This window comes from Aethalodelphis obliquidens, unplaced genomic scaffold, assembly GCF_003676395.1.
Source record: "Aethalodelphis obliquidens isolate GAN/ISIS:26980383/991018 unplaced genomic scaffold, ASM367639v1 scaffold32, whole genome shotgun sequence".
In the NCBI taxonomy this organism is placed as follows: Eukaryota; Metazoa; Chordata; class Mammalia; order Artiodactyla; family Delphinidae; genus Aethalodelphis; species Aethalodelphis obliquidens.
The window spans coordinates 12,435,240-12,453,800 of record NW_020837976.1 but is presented as its reverse complement, the minus strand read 5'-3'; the positions used below and the strand labels follow the sequence as shown (position 1 = coordinate 12,453,800).

Sequence of the window (18,561 nt, the reverse complement as noted above, 5' to 3'; positions counted from 1 at the left end):
ATATTGAACCCCATTTTCTTTTCATGCAAAGAAGAGAAACACTTTAAGGGGAAATAGTTCAATGTCCATCTTAAATTTCTTGTCTCAGACTCACTCACCTAAAATTCAATGAAGAAACAGCATGGACTTTTCAAAACCATCTATTTTCTTTTCTTGGAAATGGCAGTCAACTCTGGCATTTAAAGACTTTCCAAGCGTTTCATCCAGGGACTGGTAAATCTCACTTATCTGCAATGAGAAATTACACTTTTATTTAACTAAGCAACTCACACTTACATGTTTATTACAGAAACAGAATGGGCAGATCTAGAACATATGGTGTTTTACAAATCCGTTCATCCACTAAGAACGATTTGTAATACTCAACTCAGAACTTTGGTTTTCATTTACTATAAGAAATGTTGAAAAAATAGACATTTGTGCCAGAAGTTGTTTTACAGAGGAGGATGGTGAGGACCAGAGGGGTAAAGTGACTGTCCAAGATTAAGCAGCTGGTTAGTAACAGAGTAGCCTTGAACCTTGGGCTGCTAACACTGCCTCTTGTTTTTGGTTGATTAAAAACCCAGAAATGGGAAAACCTGGAATCTTCTGTTTTCCAAGTTGGTAATTTTCTGGAATATTGTGTCACCATAATTTCTCCTAAAGCCAAGGAAACTACAGTTGGAGGCAGACTCCTCAGACTGGCATCGCCTCCGATGGTAGATGCAGGTGTAGGCTACCGCAGAGGCACCCTGACATGATTGAATGATCTGCACGCTTTATGATGTTGTAGAGCAATGACGTAGACAGTAAATAGTTCAGAATATGGTCTGTTGGTGTTTCTTAACAAGGTGGAATGATTTTTATAATCTTTTGCCTTCTGAGAAAACTCACAGATGAGAATGGAAGGAGAGGCTCCAGGTCGCACGCGGCAATTTGCCCAAGAGTCCTGCTGCATGAAAGTGACCAGATGCTTTACCCACCATCTCTCATCAGCTAGTCCTTCCCACCTTTCTTTCTTCCCCTTCCCTTCCCCCGTTTCTTCTTTTCACCAACACACAGGCTGGATGTTACTATCCCACGTGCTAGGTGGCTTGAAGCAGCAGAAATGTGAAGTCAGGAAATCCCATGTTCAGAAGAAGGAAGAGAATGGGGGGGAAGGGGGATCACAGCAAATAAAGCGGAGAAGATGTCTGATGGCAGTAAAGCCAGAAAAGGAAGGGACAGAGGAGCCTAGCTCTGTACTCTGGCTGGTGGGAGATGGCCTCTGTCTCCAGACCCACCCTTCGCTTTCCTCTCCCAACTGTCTTCTTCGGCCCAGGTTATCTAAAACAAGGGCATAATTATTTTTAACTTTCATGGCTTCAGGCCTCCTAGGCTTTTGGGTTCATAGAGAAAATTCTATACAATAACTCCCCCCTGCCTCTAATCCAAGTTCTCAGATATATTCATGATTGCATTATATTTATTTAACAGGATATAAAGAGATTTTCACGACACAATTAACACCTGTTCTCTCACATTAGAACCCAATAGTCTTTCACTGTACTTAGATTCTAGGGACATGCATACAACTGGCATTCTTTGAATTAAATGTATTATTACAACAGTAGCACTTTCAGATATTTTTTGGTTTCTTAACGTACATGCTACTAATTTTTAAAAAAATTGGGGTTTGGGTAAATTAGACCTATGCATCTGGGAATAAGTTATATGTTAAAAATATTATCCCTCCCTCATGAATGCAGCTCTCCAAGTTAGAGCAACAGGAAATAAATGGAAATCTTACACCATCTTATATAATTTTATATGACTATATATATGTATATGATAAATCTTACACATACAGATAAACTTACATCCAGTTATATCTGGCAACGTAGAGTCACTCAAGAAATCCCTTAGGCCTGGGCACCTCTTAGGATCAAGCTGCTGCTTATACTCCTCTGCCTGGCAATTTGGGGAAGCATGTTCTGCATTTTTGGTTTTTGCCCAGGTCCCTGGGTCATCCCAGATTGCAATTGACTAGGAGGGCGATGAGCTCAGATAGAGATGCTGTGTGAAAGGACCCACAGGGAGGTTCAGGTTTCATGCCTTAACTGGGATCTGTGACTGCAGTGAAAGTTGCCATTTGGATGATATCTTGATTATGAGCCAGCTTTCATTTTTGCTATTCCTTCTCGACCGGGAAGTGGCCCCCATCTCAGCCTGTATCTCATAGGCAGTGATCAAAACCAGCTGTCTGGTAGGCAGCTCCATCCCCACCCCTCTTGGCTTCTGTCCCCTGAGACCACTTCAGAGGATGCAGACTGATTATCCATAATTCTTTCTAGTCTTGAGTCTGAGGGTGGCCACCTCCCAAACTGTCACTGAATTAAAGGCATCCATCCTCCCCTCTATTCTCCCAGAAGCCCGGTAGACACTTGCAAAGCAAAATTCTCATGTGAACATTGATTAGGAAGAGAAAATGATACTTTTCTCTCTGTAACTTATTTCATTCTACATCAGCTATCAAATTCTAGTTTGACTGTGTGACTTGAAGTTAAAATTTAGTGTCATGGGATAAAATAAAACTCTGTCTCCTTTCATCTGGCTCCCTGAAGAGCTTTTGGTCAGTGTCCGGATTGGAGTTAGGAGTCAATACCTTACCACTGAGTACCACAAGAGAAAGAAGTATTTGGTTCATCTGGGGCGCCATATTTTAGTCCTATAGTTTGGATGGAAGTTGCTGGGGTCGGATTGTTTCTTATTAAGATAATCTCCTCAATGTAGAGCACACAGAAACAGGATGGACCACCAAAACAAGATAGTAATCTTTACACTCATGGTATCAATTTAAATAAAGGCTTGATAATCATTGGTGGTAGTGGGACTTGATCAAGCACATACACTCCCAAATGAGGTTATGTGGGAGGAAACCAAATACTAGACTGGAGTGAATATTCACATTTTTATTCACATTCATGTCCTTACTGATCTTCCCACCTAAAACAGTACTGCTCCCTCATTCTCTATTGCTTACCTTCATATATATTCACCCACATAGCACTTCTACTACTTATTATTTATTCATTGTTTGTCACTTCACGCTAGGATATAAGCTCCACGAAGGCAGGAACTTTGTTCACTACTGTACCCCTGAGGCTTGGAACAATGCCTAACAAATAGGCAGTAATATTTATTGCATGAATGAATGAATATACCTCGTGGTCCTCTTTTCTTATAAACATTTGATCCAGTTTCCTCTTTCTACCCCTATGAGTTTGCACCATACTGAAAATAATTTCCTCACAATGGGAAAAATTCAAAGGCCTTTATTCACTCCGAAAAAATGTAGAACCCAAGTGAGCATTATATCTACTTTCCTTGTTAGGTAGAACTAGGATTGCCTAACTGTGAAAAGGAGGACTGAAGACGAGGTTGTCTAGTATCTCTTCTGTAGCCTTTTCTTCTCTTTTAGTTATGCTTGGGAGACTATAGTGTTATGAGTCCAGCTTTCTAGACTTCAGAGGTTAGGATGGAGACCACTTTCAGATCACTGTAGTCATAGGGGACAGGTTCAGTGTTTTGAGGACCAGTTACAGATGATGAAGACCAGAGAGCTGCAAAGGGCTCCCCAGAAAAATGCAAAGATGGGGCATTGCACTGCACTCATAAGCATGCATGTGGGGCTTTTCTGGTATTTTACACTGTCAGTTGTCTTAAGTTGTAGCAGTTGTTAAGGGATTTGGCTAAGAATGGTCAAAGTTACTTGGGAAACAATAACTACTCGTGCAGATAATTTCCCAACAACTTAAATAGGTCCTGATTTTTACGAGTGACTCTTTGCTGCCATAGTCACAAATGGCATGCTAGGAACTAGTATCTATAGGATGGATAAACAACAAGGTCCTACTGTATAGCACAGGGAACTATATTCAATATCCTGTGATAAACCATAATGGAAAAGAATACGAAAAAGAATATATATGTGTAACTGAATCACTTTGCTATATAGGAGAAATTAATGCAACATTTTAAATCAACTATACTTCAATAAAATTAAAAAACCAAAACCCAGTGGCGTGCTAGGGTGTCATGCCAGTGGTGAGGCCGAGCTCAGGACTCTGGCTACCCCTGTTCACACACACAGCATCAGTCAGATCCCTAACTACCTAACAAAAATGAGGCTGGAGGAAGAGGAAAAACTTAGATCTGAAAGGTCCTTGAAGCACTGTGTGATGTTATAGAAAGGACGCTGAATAGGATCAGAAGCCTGGGTTTTATTTTTGTCTCTCCCACTAACTAGCTGGGCAAATCATTTATACTTAACTGGGTTGCCGTTTTCACATTAGTAAAATGAGGGTATTGGTTGAGACCAGTGCTTTTCAACCAGGGATGATTTCGTCTCTACCCCAGGGACAGGTGGCAATGTAGAGAGACATTTCTGATGGTGGAGGGAGGGTAAGCGAGACTGACATCTAGTAGGTAGAGGCCAGGGATGCTGCTGGACACCCTACAGGCACAGGACAGCTCCCGTCAGAAAATAATCATCAGTCCTAAGTGACAGCACTGCCGAGGCTAAGAAACACTGGTTAGATGGCTCGAGTCCCCTCAGTCCTAATAGTATCCTCTAATTTTACCACTGGTCTCCTCCAGACCTCTGACGCCACACAAGTTAGGCCTAATTCCTCTCTGGAAGCTCCTCCAACTCTATCTACTGCATCAAACTCCTCCCGCATCGCCCACCTCTACTCTTAGCCCCTCCGTACCCGGACGTTGGTGTCTGCACACCATGCTTTGTGTTCCTTCTCTGTAGCACATGTTACTACGTACAACTGCTATAAATTTTCTTCTCTGTATAAGAATATATGCAACTTGGCAGGGACTGTCTTGTTTATTTCTTCATCGTCTTTAGCACATCATCTTTAATGATGAATAATTCTCCTCACTAAATGTTTGTTCAATTGATGGTGGAACAATTAGCAAACATGAAGGTCAGTGTTTTCTCACTCTTTCCTACACAGAGTTGTGGTATAAACTTATGAGATCATGTCACCAGATCATTAGTTACTGGCCTAAGAACATGAAAGTGGCTCAGGAAGCTACAGTAAAGTGGATTTGGGATCGTGGCCTTTGGACTAAAATCAGAATCACTCCAGATACAAGGTTATTAGGTCAGAATCAGGGAGGAGACTGTGGAGATGGGCCTTTCTGGATGCTTTAAAGCTGGAGACAGAATCAGTGCACAGGGATGGCTACTGGGGCACCCTCTTTGTTCCAAAGATTTGCTCTTGTTGACACAGAGTTCAGCCTGAGAACCAGGAAGGTCTTGGATGTCTGCACATATTTCCTATTAAGCGCATAGATTGTTGCTTCAGGCTCCGAGGATAAAGAGGCTGTAGCAGTGGGACAGCCTAGCTGCTCCAGTCCAGTGTGATCCGCCCAATCACAGAAGGGCAGAGTCACTAGAATCCCAGCAGAAATTCTGGGCGCCAAGGGAATTACTGTTGAGACTGGCTGCATCTGCTTCTTGCTGTGCAGACACCTCATTTCTGTGAAGTTTTGAAGTCTTTGGCCAAATAATCAGGGAAATGAATCTAATCTCAGAGGGAGTCGTGCATCTGTAATCCCTGTCCATCAGATTATATACAGCCCAATGATGGCAGAAACATGGGCTGTACTTCACAATTCTAAAAATCTAGATACCTACACAGGGAAAGTAGAGTCACTGCCTGCCTCACCTCTCAGTCACCTACTTTACCACCCCCTAGGACATATAACAAGACTACAAGAGGATATTTGAGCAAGTGGAAGATAGTAGCAGAGTGTCCCGTTTTCCTCTTGATATTTCACCAACAGACAGGGATAAAAAAATTATACTTCATCACTCAGATTAAAGTAAGATAAAGTGGAGCAAACAACACTATTTGGATGAAATAGCTGTCAGAGGAATGGACGTATACATTCTGCAGTGAATGTGGAATTTTTTCCCAGCATAAAGCCAGAGGCCTGCTGACATTCAGGAACCCGTAAGAAAAAAAATATATGCTTGTCAACATCAGTTCAGGCGGGTATTCAGTCAACTGTTTTAAAGGTGCTGAGAAGGAAGAAGGTGGTTTATAAAGGATTTCTCAGCTCTGTTCCTTGCACAGCATGTTTTTCAGAGCGAATGCCTTTGTGTTTCTATCTGCTGCATCTCACTGTAGGCGAAGGCAGTTGCTTACCCAGATGATATTTGCATTTTAAAAGAACATCCTCTCCATATGTTTAATGATTTGCACTGAACCTGGGCAGTGTCCCTCACAGAGGAGCTCAATCATGGAGAGCTCACTTGAGTGTCCATCATTTTTTCTTTTTTAAAATAATAAATGTAGGGCTTCCTTGGTGGCGCAGTGGTTGGGGATCTGCCTGCCAATGCAGGGGACACGGGTTCGAGCCCTGGTCTGGGAAGATCCCACATGCTGCGGAGCAACTAGGCCCGTGTGCCACAACTACCGAGCCTGCGCGTCTGGAGCCTGTGCTCCGCGACAAGAGAGGCCGCGATAGTGAGAGGCCCGCGCACCGCGATGAAGAATGGCCCCCGCTTGCTGCGACTAGAGAAAGCCCTCGCACAGAAACGAAGACCCAACACAGCCAAAAATAAATAAATAAATAATAATATAATAATAATAAATGTAAAAGTAATTAGCTATACACCACTATTTATGAAGAAGCAGGTTTAATAAAAAATGAATCAGAGATGGCTGGAAACTTACAGAGTTTTTTTAAAAAATAAAGTACTTTTAAGAAATGTGGAAAATATAATAAATTATAAAGAAAACTAATGTCATCCACATTCCACTACCCAGAGACAATCCCTATTAAGGTATTCTACATTTACTATATTATCTAAACATTATATCTCATTATCTATACATATATATGCATACACACATAATTTGTAATGAAATTGAGGGACTATAAACTATATATAATTTTATTTCAAGTTTTAATTTGTTTTTTGTATCCTTTTTATTATTAGTGATCCACACATATTCAGCATGAATACTTCCTCGTTTTTGGCTATGAAATTATTTTGTCAAACTTGCTAATTAAAGGATATGACATATGAAGTTATGGGGCATCCAAAGTCACCAAACCCTTCTTTAGTTTACTCATGGGCTTTATACACACTCACATCCACACAGAACGCATTTCTGTTATATTTCAGAAGAAGGCAGTAGATCATTTTATTTTATAGTAGTGCTTATTTTGTTATAGAAACCTCTACTGTACAAAACCCATGTATCCCCAAATATCAGAAACACAGGAGCCATTTTTTTTCCAGAATATGCTTTTAGAGAGAGTGATTACCTCATTTGTAGCTTAAAAAAATACAACTGTGAGACCAGTGAGTGTCTCATTAACTTCACAATCACTAAACTGAATTGTCTCAAAAGTTTTCTTAAATGAAAATCTCCTTTTATGAACGATATGCACCTACACTGAGTACATACAAAAACTATCCCCTAGCGGTGACCTCATTAAAACTTTAAGCTCTGCATGTTGAACTTAATTCCAAGAAAGGCGGAAAGATGAACAGATTTTTTGCTGACCAGGAGAAAAAAGATTTACCCAAGCTCAGCCTTTTGTCTGTTGCATCTCAGTACACCTGCCAAATTGATCAAAAAGAGAATTAAATTGAACTTTGAGTGTTAAATCAGAATGTGTCAAAGATTTATCCAATGAATTTTTAAAAAGACAAAATTTTAATTAGCCGCAGGCAGGTATATCATAGATTCTACTGAAATTTCCCTGGTGATATGTGGCCATCAATATCTGTTTCAAATTTATGTTCATTCATTTGCTAAAGTCCTGCACACTTCTTAGAGATTAATCATGCCTTGTGATTTGATATGTTCTGTTTGATTTTACCATGATGTAAAGATCAAAACAAATAGAAAAGAAGAAAGGAAGGAAGGAGAGAAGAAAGGAAGGAAAGAGGGAGTGAAGGAGGAAGGAGGGAAAGAAGTCATGAAACTGGATATGGGGTCGGGGAGCCACATTAAAAAAAGATTTTCTGGACCTTTACCAGTTACATTCTTTTTTTTTTTTTGTGGTATGTGGGCCTCTCACTGTCGTGGCTTCTCCCGTTGCAGAGCACAGGCTCTGGACGCGCAGGCTCAGCGGCCATGGCTCACGGGCCCAGCCGCTCCTCGGCATGTGGGATCTTCCCGGATCGGGGCACGAACCCATGTTCCCTGCATCGGCAGGCGGACTCTCAACCACTGCGCCACCAGGGAAGCCCTACCAGTTACATTCTTAACATTAACGAAGTGATGGATAAATACGGGAGTAAAGGTTTCCATGCAGAGAACCATACCTCCTCCAAATATCTTGAATTCACTTTTTGTACTAAGCAGATAGAATTCCACATTTTTAAACATTACTCTTCTCTAATAGATTACATAAAACCTAACCAGAAAGCTCACTCTCATTAAAAAACATGTCTGCATAATAGCAGTTATTTGGACACAATTTCAGTGACAAACGTTGTTTTTTTGTTTGTAATACATCTCATGTATCTTGTTTCCCCAGAAAAAATATTTATGTGCAAAATATGCAGAGTGTTTTCTTAGACAAAGAAGTGCTTCTTCTGGAAATCATAAAGAGACAGAAGGATCTGATTTGGGGAGCCAATTCGGGCCTTGCCCTTCAGTGGTGCACTATGACCTTGACTGATGGCCTTGAATATGCCCGATGCCCTAGTAGCCCCTGAGGACACCTGAGAGCCTGACTTATTTTCATCTGACTCAGAGAAGATGAGTGTCTTTTAACAAAATGGAGATAAAAGATATACATTTAATTTGGTATCAGTAATTTCCATGCCATTTTGGAGTTAAAAAAAAATATTATACCCTACATCATAGGTACGCAAACCTTTTGTTCTGAAGGCCCCACAGAGCTTGTGATTATGTGTGTTATATCTATCAATATTTAACTTATTAGAAATTGACTTAGAAATTTTAAAAAATATTTACTTATAAATGTATTTACATAACAATGATAAACCTTTTAAATGTAACATAAATGCTATCTTTTTAAAAATAAAATAGTAACGTTTTCCAAAACAAAAAATGTAGTGAGAAGTAGGGTGTGCTTTTTACATTTTTGGAAAACTCTTTAATTTCTGGCTTCATAGAAAGAAGATAGCTGGGTTTTCATTTCTGCTCCTGCACTTAACCTATTGCAATATGTTGTTTTGGTTGAAGAATATGAAGAAACTCCAAACTTACACAGATATGCAGTTCAGAAAGGTAGAGTATTTCATAGCCTTCCAGATGATTGTGGATATTTTCCTTTGATTCGCCTCTGAAACTCGACAAGTGTTGTTTCGTAAAGGTGAGTTGCCATGTGGAATCTGAAACCACATCGATGAACTTGGCATAGTCCATTACACCAAAATTCATGACCTGTCTCATATTTGTATTGATTTTTTAACTTATGCATGATTTTCCAACATCATGAGTTGGCCATTTGAGAAGTGTTGGTTCACTGAGTTATGCAGATCTTCCAAATGTTGATCCATTTCACTCTCAATAACAAAGAGTCATATTCGTTAATGTCACCATCAATCTCATCAGAAAGGTCTTTTAGGTATTGGGAAGCTGTCAGGCTCAGAGTGGAAGATGTAAGCTTTCCAAAATTCTAATTTTTACTTCCAAGTTTGAATCTTGTCATTGTCAGAGAATACTGTTGGTTTTCTCTGCTGTGACAGGCTCCCTTCATTCATTTTCAAGGAAATCGTCACCAAATACCACATCTGAGTAACCATAGTGTGCCTGCCAGTTGTTCTTTCAAAAAAACAGGTTGTTCTGTGAAAGATGTGGCTAGTTCAGTTTGCACAGCAAACAGTCTTACTCTCAGACACCCATCGTCCCTCAATATATTTCAAGAGCACTTTATGCTTTCCATTGCCTCACACAGGATATTAAAAAGATGTGCATCAGAGTTTCAAGATGGATTAAGATTTTTGTTGTTGTTATCATTGCCTGCTTTGTTTTTTACTGTTTTTGCACGACAGTGAAGAAGATAATTACTAACCAGTACAGTCTGGTGCCACTGCCTTGATTTATAATACAATTACACCAATTTTATCCACCATTACTTTTTCATCATCAGTGCAAATGTTCGCACAATCAAAATGGCAAATAATATGTTAGGGTTATTATTAAAATAGTTTTGGCCTCAAGGGCCCCACGAAAGTGTCTTTGGGACTTCACTTTGAGAACCATTGGCCTAAAAGGAAGGGAATACAAGAAGGTGGTTGAGTGAAGGCTCTGAGGTTGGACAGAGTGGTGGTAAATGGGGTGGTAAATCTCATCTCACTTTTGATTTAATGTTTATGCAATAGTGATTGAGTTACCTACCCACTCCAAGCCCCATTTTCCACACCTCTAAAATAGGAATAATAACAGATCTTACCGCCCAGAGCTGTTCCAAGGATTAAAGCAGATCCCTTAGCATAGTGCCTGACCCACAGTAAACTCAACAAGTATTAACTATGATTATAACATTTATATTATCGCTTCTTTTTGAGATCAAGAAACAATGATGTGAGTAAATCAGAATATCAACTGTGTTTGTTGTTATCTGTTTATGCTACACCAAACTAAATTTAGTTCTACATTTCCTCTGTGAGTACAAGCTACATGCATATATATATATTTTCCAACTATGTTGAGTACAGAGATTGATAGTTTGCCCTTTGTAGGCTGATTTTGAAAATTCTTATGTAGTCAATCACGAGAGAGATTTCTTGGTAGTTAGAGTTGGTGATGACAAATGAAAGATGGGATTTTGACGGGGACCCATGATCTCTCAATCCCTGATCTGCCACCTGCCACAGTCGTGTGAGGGAAGCGGATATTATCAGTGGGTTACACTGATCAAAAAGCCAGATTACAAGGAGTCACAGGGGCACCACTTGCCTAAGGCCTAGAACCAACGCTTGAGAAATGTCTTTCCTACAACATTTACTCTTGCCCAAATCTCAGTCCTCCAGATTTTACCACTTTGTGGAGAAAACTGAATTCAAGGAAATGGTCTCTAAGGAAAAAAAGTGGGAATGAGGGTATTTGCCTCAGTAAAGGGTGAGGCACGTATGCACACACACGTGCATACATGTATGTTGCACCCTCACCAACAGGAATTTGGCAGAGATTCTGAGTGTTGGAAAGCTCTAAGCTCATAGGCCCATCTAACTGATGTAAATGGGGGAAATAGGTGGGTATAGGTCAAGGAGACCCAGGCACATTCTGCATGCATATTTTATCCCTACGAATGTTTTTTACCTCTTCAAAGACGTATGCTCTCTCTTATCTTCCTTGTAATTATAAGAGGTTCACTTGGTCTATTTTTCTTTTTATTACTTTTGATATTGACCTGAGTAGAACAGAAAACATCCAAAACCAAACAGCTCTTAACAACAAGAAATCAACGATGCAAAAAGCTTGATTGTAAGTGGCACGAGCCATTTGGTCTCAATGTTGGAAAAATAATAGAGCGAGTTAGAGATGGAATTGAAATGAATAGTGTGTGCCCTGGTGAAAGACAGCAGCTCCTCTGGTTGTCCCAAGTATAAGCATGGACCCAGTATGGCCATATATTCCTATTTTCATGGTCAGGGTGGAAATCCATATTTTTACAAGAAATCTTCAAATTTACAAATGGATAGATCAAACAAAACATGTTGGCAGGGTTTGCAGGCTACCATATTTTGCATTTCTCCAAAGATATAATTTCATTTCCCCTCCATTTCATGGATCAATATACTGTGCCCTTGACTCATCTCTGTCACCACTCATTGGGTTTACAAGGGTGGGAAGGGAGGATAGAGGGGAGCCTTGATCGCCCTCTAGTGGCTACAAAGTGCCAAAACAATTAGCTGAACACTCCATTCTGTTTATTTACTGGAAACTCACTAAAATCAGTAAAGCAGACTTTGGCTACTTTGTGTGAGATGTGAACCACATAGTAATTTTACTGTTAGTTCAGATTAGATTCTGGGATAATAGGCAACAGAAAGAAGGAACTGGGAAATCAGTTTGAGGAGAGACTTAAGACTTAGAGTGCACAAGAGTTCCAGACCTAGCCACCAGGGAAAGAATCAAAAGTTTTGCTCCAACAGAAGGCAGGCTGGCTGAAAGGTAAATATTGTGTTGTACATGTAGAGATGAGTACAGTGTGAAGGATCATCTTATCCACTGGCTAGAGTTGTATCTAGTAGTTACTGGCTAATTTGATCCCCATTTTAAGAATTTGATAGTAGCTTAGCATTTATTAATTAATGGAGAACATATTATATCCTCTTGTTTAGAAGCTGAACTTGAGGAAAAAACTTTTAGGGTGGGAAATGAGATAAATTAGTTAATTTTGAAAAAATTAAAGAGAGTTTCAAATAGCTCAGTAATATAGAGCTAATAAAGGTTCTTGAGAAAGTTGAAAAATAGATCCTGTGACAGCCCTGTTTCACTTGGATGCCCATGTTATCTTAAAACACTGTCCCCAAGTATTATATGCCTCTAGCTCAAATGTCTACTTTCAAGGATGGTTCCCTCTGTGTATTCATTTCCTTGGTGGTTTGCCCTGCTTGACACACTCAGATAATCTAATGAACAGAAATACAATTGTTTTTAGAAGCTCAATACTTCATTATACTTTTGTTTTAAAAACAGTTTTTGAGTTGAGAGTATGTCAGGAAAGCCACGCAAAAGAATGTGAATGCTGTTACAAGGTCAGCCTTTCAGAAGCTGGAGGCAGCTGTCACTGGCATGCTGTCAAACAAGCACCATGGGCAGCGCGGCAGCATGGGCCATGAGTCAGCAGCTCTGACAACACCAAATATGGTAACCCATTAATGTGCAAGATAGCAGGTACCCATGCTGCATCAGAAAGCCCTAGAGAGAGGAAATATTTCTTTTTTCATGTTTATTTAGAAGGAGATCCGGATAGGTCATTAAAGCTCGGATGTGAGTTTCTGTGTGTGTTCACGTGTGTGTGTCTGTATTGGAACCTGGATTATGATATTATCCATACGGATTTCTTCTGTGAAGAAAAACATACTCAGGTTGAGAGCTGAAATGTCAGAAGCTAGGCATTTCAAAGGGGATACTGTTGAGCTAAGAGGGAGTCATGTTTTAGATCCGGGCTGTCCGATCCGATAGCCACCGTCTACTTGTGGCCATTGAGCAGTTCACATGTGCCTCACCCAAATTAAGATGCGTTGGAAGTATAAGATGCACACTGGATTCCAAAGATACAGCACAAAAAATAATGAATCATATCTTTTTGGTAACTTTTTATATTGCTTACATGTTGAAATGATAATATTTTTGATATATTGGGTTATGTGAAATATATTTATATTAATTTCACCTGTTTCTATTTTTTTTTTTTTTTTGCAGTACGCGGGCCTCTCACTGCTGTGGCCTCTCCCGTTGTGGAGCACAGGCTCCGGACGCGCAGGCTCAGCGGCCATGGCTCACGGGCCCAGCCGCCCCGCTGCATGTGGGATCTTCCCGGACCGGGGCACGAACCCGTGTCCCCTGCATCGGCAGGCGGACTCTCAACCACTGCGCCACCAGGGAAGCCCCACCTGTTTCTATTTTTAAATGTGGCTACTAGACAATTTAAAATTACATATGTGACTCGCATTATATTTCAATTGGACAATGCTGCTTTAGAAGATATTTGATTTCATCTCCTTCCAGTCTCTGTCTGTCTGTCTGTCTCTCTCTCTCTCTCTCTCTCTCACACACACACACACACACACACACACACACACACACACACACACACAAGGGATAGGAAGGGGGCCATGGTAGTGGGTCACTGAAAAATTACAGGCTTCAAAGTTCCATTCAAGGTGCTGACTTGGAGATCTACACCAAAGAATGGGTACAACGTAAGCCAAAGCCCTGGAAGACATCCTACCTTAAATGTCCAGTTGGCCTCAACTTCAGGTCCGGGGTGAAGGGGCATTTGTCATAGTTCATTTAATTCTGGCCACCTTACTAAGAATGAAAGGGACCGCCAAAGATGCTGAAAATGTTTTCCTCTCATCACTCTTGTAGAAGAACAAAATGAGCTCTGTAGAAATGAATTGGTGTAGCTTCCTGAACTTTTCAGTCTGTTTTAGATATAGATGCTCTCAAGAATGATTTGACTGTGGTGGTACCAACTGGATCATAATACATTGGGCTAAAACTTTGACTTAATAAGGATTTTGATAAAAGCAAAATCCAGACACTGATTTGGCTTTTTAAAATCAACCAGTGAAAAATCATACTTTCCAGATTTGCCTGAATGTGTGTTTTGTGTTTTGAGTGTGATTTCTCAGTGCTATTAAATTATCCCCCTAAATTCTGGCTGGTGTTGACAGGTTCCTAGCAGCCTTTCTCCTGTACCTTGCTGCTCCATCCTTTTTAGTTTTAGTCCATGAATCAGATATGTCACCCAGCTTCTTTTCTTCTTCATCTTAGCCATCATCTACTTTGAGGACTGTGGAGGCCTGGAGTTGAACAGATGCCAATTTGGGGCTCCAAAGCCATTCACCTCTTACCCTTAAATTTCTCTTTCATCCATTTTAACTTTAACTATTGACTTTACTTTTTATGAGTACAGCTGGAAAACAAAGAGCTGAACAGAGGGCTCATTGATGGTGACTGGGCCAGTCTGAACGATTGTCCAATGGAATATTCTAGCAATAAAATGGTAGTGGTGATCTTGGCTCCTGAACTAGCTGGAAGAAAGGGTGAAGTTCCTCAAATGTTTCTTCATTTAAAGCTATGCAAGGGGGACTTCTATTGGAGAATGGCTCATTATACACCCATAAAATCTCTTTCTAATATTCTTCTTTCCTTAAATTGATATATCCAAAATTTAGTGAATTCATGTAAAGTTACAGAAATGTTTTAACGGAAATTAACAGGTTCGTATTTTAATAATTTTTCAGATATTTTTCATATGCATGCTTCCTTATTTAAAAAATTTGAACGTTACATTAAGTGGTACAATATGAACATTTTCATAAGGGATCAAAACTAGATAAACACTTTTACCACCACTTTGGGTAACTTTTAAAAAATCTTTTCAGTTTGGACAGTGAAAGGAAACTGGTTTATACCACATTTAACTTTTTGACAAGTTTATTTTTTCATCTAAATTCTGGACAAGTGTTTCTGAGCAACATAAAAAAAAAGTGACTATATTTGGAAAACATACAAAGCAAGAAAAATTTAGGCAACCTAGCAGAAGCTTCCAGCATTTGTAGCACAGCAATCTTATATTATCTGATTCCAATGGTTGCGATTTAAAAGATGTTAAGTAAGACTACAAATATGGAAAGATTATGTAAAGCAGACTGACTTAATTGCACAAAATTTTAGATAACTGCATTACAGTGTTAAACAAAACATTTCACCATCTAATAGTTAGAATTTTCTCTTGTCTTTATCCTAGATTTATTACCAAGAAATATAACAAAATTAAGGACTCCTACATATTCTAAGGTTTTACGGGTTTACTCTTTCAGAGAAACCAAACAAAGAAAAGCCACACCATTGATGGCAGCTGTGACAACTGTAAAACATGGTTTGGGAAAACTGACAGGGCTTGGAAGGCTTCGACATGAGAGTAAAAAGCAACTTCAGATTGCTCCCTGACCTGGAAGTTCAGGAAGAAAGGGGCTAATGGTGATTGACAGTTCATCTCAAGTCCTTTTAACATGGCTTCACCATTAACAGAAGAAGAAAAATGACACGATTCTCAGACATTAAAGGTAAGAGGAGCCCCTCTGTTCTCCTGAATGTGATTCCTGGCATGAAATAAAACTCAAAAGTATAGATCTTTCAAAGAAGATGTGGTACATATATACAATGGAATATTACTCAGCCATAAACAAACAATGAAATATTGCCATTTGCAGCAACATGGATGAACCTAGAGATTATCATACTAAGTGAAGAAAGTCAGAGAAAGACAAATATCATATGATATCACTTATTTGTGGAATCTAAAACAATGATACAAAGAAACTTATTTACAAAACAGAAATAGACTCACAGATATAGAAAACAAACTTACGGTTACCAAAGGGCAAAGAGGGGGGGATAAAGTACAGATTAACAGGTACACACTACTATATATAAAACAGATGAACAACAAGGACCTACTATATAGCACAGGGAACTATATTCAATATCTTGTAATAACCTATAATGGAAAAGGATCTGAAACACATATATCTAAAACTGAATCACTTTGCTGTACATGATACATCATGTACCTGATACCTGAAACATGATAAATCAACTATACTTCAAGTAAAAATAAACAAAAACAAAGTATATAGCTTTCACTGGCTTCACCATGATGAATTGCTTTAATGAATGGCTTACTTCACCTTTTCTAGGATTGACAGTCTGTGCTTAGTGTTTAGCAACATTAAAATTGGAAATGAACTCATGACTGAGATATGCCTAATTAAAGAAATAAAAGGAACTTATAACTGTAGCTTTATAAAAGGAACTTATCAACTGTGTTAAAATTTGACAATGATATAAAGCCATCCTGTAATGGTATTCCTCAAAGCACAGAATGGTGGTCAAGAACATAAAGTCCATTTGTATAACTTAATTCTTTCATCTGCAGCAAGAGAAACAGTCAACAATTAAATATTACTGTGAGCGTGTGTATAAGCATACGTGTGTGTGTGTGTGTGTGTGCGTGTGTGTGTGTTGGGGGTGGGAGTGTGTGTGAAGCATCCCTTGTCTGCTCATTTAAGGGTAGAAAGGAAAGTTGATAGGTTTAAGAATAAGGTAAATTGACAACTCAATTTCTTTGTGTGTATGAATATTGACTTTTTTCCCCAGAGAGTCTATCTACTCCATGGCACAATTCTAAGACTCCTGGAAAGACCAACCCTTTCATACTCCAACAAAATAAGAGTTTTATTGTACTCAAATGCATCAAGTTCTTAGAAAAATACTCAGGCAATCTAACTTCCAGAAAAATTTATCTAGCAGTACTAACAGTAAACGTAAGTACTAATAGGAAAGAGAACAAAATTTAACCAGAGTAGTGACCCTTTGAATATTTTTAGAAAATATTAGAAATTAAACCAATAAAATTGCCGTGATAAAAGATGAAAACACATAAGAAAATCAACAGTTGAATTGGCAAAATGCACAACAGTCTGCTTAACATATCTAAGAGTTTTTCCTTCTCATCTAATAATAGTTAATAATGATGAACAGAATACTCAAAAACACTTACCTGCATAGCTATGCTTTTAACCACTGTTGCCTTTACCAGATAAAGTTGAGCAAGTAGGATTCTGAGCATCTTTAAGCAGGGGAATGATGGTGTGGGGGAGGGGAGAGGAGGCCCTGGTTGCGGGGCAAATGACCCGGCTTATGCCAGGCTGATGTTCATCTTCCTCTTACCCCAAAGTACCACCAATTGTGTGAGAGAAAGGGAGGCAGTGATTTCCAATAAGTGACCCAGAGAAGGCTAGGGGTAGGTGGCTGTACTGTGGGAAGGTCATTTCTTGAACCCAGCAGTTTACTTGCCTGACTACCAGATTTTGCCCAGCTGAATAAGAGAATACCGTATGTTGTCAGCATGCTACAGGGTTCTGAAAAAAATTACATATATTACTAAAAGAATTCCTTAATATTCTATATATATATAGAATATAATGTTATATTATATATATAATATAATTCTATTATATATATAATTCTACCCAACTTCCTAAATACATACATAGCGGAAAATTATCCTACATGGAAGATGAGTTCCAAAATCTTCTGCATTTGGGGCTCAGAGTGTGAGGTTTGCTTCCAGAATGTGCCCAAGTGATTAACTTTCACAACTGAGCTCTGTTCCAGCTAGTCTTTTTTTTTTTTTTAACATCTTTATTGGAGTATAATTGCTTTACAATGGTGTGTTAAGTTTCTGCTGTGTAACAAAGTGAATCAGCTATATGTATACATGTATCCCCATAGCCCCTCCCTCTTGTGTCTCCCTCCCACCCTCCCTATCCCACCCCTCTAGGTGGTCACAAAGAACTGAGCTGATCTCCCTGTGCTATGCACCAGCTAGTGTTAAAGGTACTGCATGCTCTGAATATACACTGGCAAAATGCAGGAGTACAGTATACTGGCCAAGAGCATGAAATTATAGCTATTACTTATTTTCTCTAAAAGTATCTGCTTATCTTTAATCTAAGGATAATACTAGTGCTTACTTAGAGTAATCTTGTGGATTAACTTAGATAATGAATGTATTGTACCTAGCACACAGCTAGGTACTCAATAACTGGTAACTGCTCAAGGATTATTAACCAGGGTGAGGAGTGGAAAGTAACTAAATAGAAATGGGAGCACAGGAGTATTTCCAAAGAGTCATTTTTTAAATTAAAAAAAATTTTTATTGTAGTATAGTTGATTTACAGTGTTTCAGGTATACATCACAGTGATTCAGTTATACATACATATATATATTCTTCTTCAGTTTCCTTTCTATTATATGTTAGTACAAGATATTGAATATAGT

The 18,561-nt window shown here is 39.1% G+C and overlaps 1 protein-coding gene across 3 annotated transcripts in view; it reads right to left on the bottom strand.

Annotated features, from left to right (window-relative positions):
- Positions 1 to 18,561, bottom strand: part of DTNA (dystrobrevin alpha) — a 388,958-nt gene that overhangs the window by 207,166 nt on the left and 163,231 nt on the right. For all 3 annotated transcript variants that reach the window (XM_027127719.1, XM_027127726.1, XM_027127718.1), the window contains exon 2: positions 99 to 228. The gene's annotated coding sequence lies outside the window, so the exon portion shown is untranslated. The remainder of the gene's footprint in view (positions 1 to 98; positions 229 to 18,561) is intronic.